Source organism: Olea europaea, chromosome 13 (genome assembly GCF_002742605.1).
Source record: "Olea europaea var. sylvestris chromosome 13, O_europaea_v1, whole genome shotgun sequence".
NCBI lineage: Eukaryota > Viridiplantae > Streptophyta > Magnoliopsida > Lamiales > Oleaceae > Olea > Olea europaea.
In genome coordinates this window covers 7,159,992-7,161,190 of record NC_036249.1, presented here as the reverse complement: position 1 = coordinate 7,161,190, position 1,199 = coordinate 7,159,992, and positions in this window count along the sequence as shown.

Sequence of the window (1,199 nt, the reverse complement as noted above, 5' to 3'; positions counted from 1 at the left end):
CCAAGTGTTCTGATCGTCCCATTCTGCAACCTTAATCTGACTCGACTGATTCCAGCAACCTAGCAAGACTTTCCCATGACAACTCCACTTTGCTTAACTGCCTCATGTTTGGAGCAAGTCACGATTGGAACACATATGGTGTGAATATGCTGAATCAAGAATCCACTCCTCATCAAATTTAGACTCTATGTCATGTCAGATACTACAATCAACATCACATCACCGCCATCTGAAAAATCCTCAACTACATTGGTCTCGTTCGAAGTCAATGATTGTGTCCTATGATTTGAAGTTAAATCACCTTTAGCCTGCAACTTATCACAATCCTTTCGAACATGTCATTTCCTTCCGAAGTAGAAGCAATACAAATTACTGTAGTTCACCTTCGATTTGCCTCTCCGTCGACCACCATGAGGTATTTGAGCTTCCTCATCCCTAGATGCAGCTCCAACCAGATGCTTCATCTTCTCTTTTGAGTATAAAATATCGTAAGTGTATCATAACTGTACAAGATCGTGTCCCGAAACGATGAATGAGAGGCGAGTAGCTTACACAACAAGATCAAGGCCAGATCATTCTCATCATACTTGACCTCTATTATATCCAAATCTACGACGGTTTCCTTGAACACAACAATGTGATCTTCCAGTGATCCTCCTTCCACCATGCGATGGGAATACAACCTTTGTTTAAGATGCAGTTTGCTCTGAAGACTTTTTGTTATGTACAACTACTCCAATTTTAACAACAAAGCATGTCTTCTCCTTCAAGATGTCCTTCAGAATGTTATTGGAGAGGTGAAAATGAATCAACGGTAGAGCCTTCCTATCCTTCCATTGTTTCTCCTCCGTTGTCCAATCATCTATCATCTTATCAAAACTCAGCAACGCATCGTCTAAATCCATTTGTGCCAAAATAGCTCTTATCTTTACTTGTCACAACGAAAATCTCGTATTACGATCTGCCGTAGAATATCATATTTTAAAGTAGCCATCTCTAAAAAAATCTCAATTAAATCACGAAGAACCTGCAGCCCGCTCTGATACCACTTGTTGAAGGCAAAATAACTCTGAAACCACCTTGTTGAACCGAAAAGCGACGCAAGAATTGAGATTTAATGATTCAATATGAACGGGAGTATTTGAGCCACATTATTTTGATAATAATGCATTCTTGAATAGTGTATTGATGGAAAATGT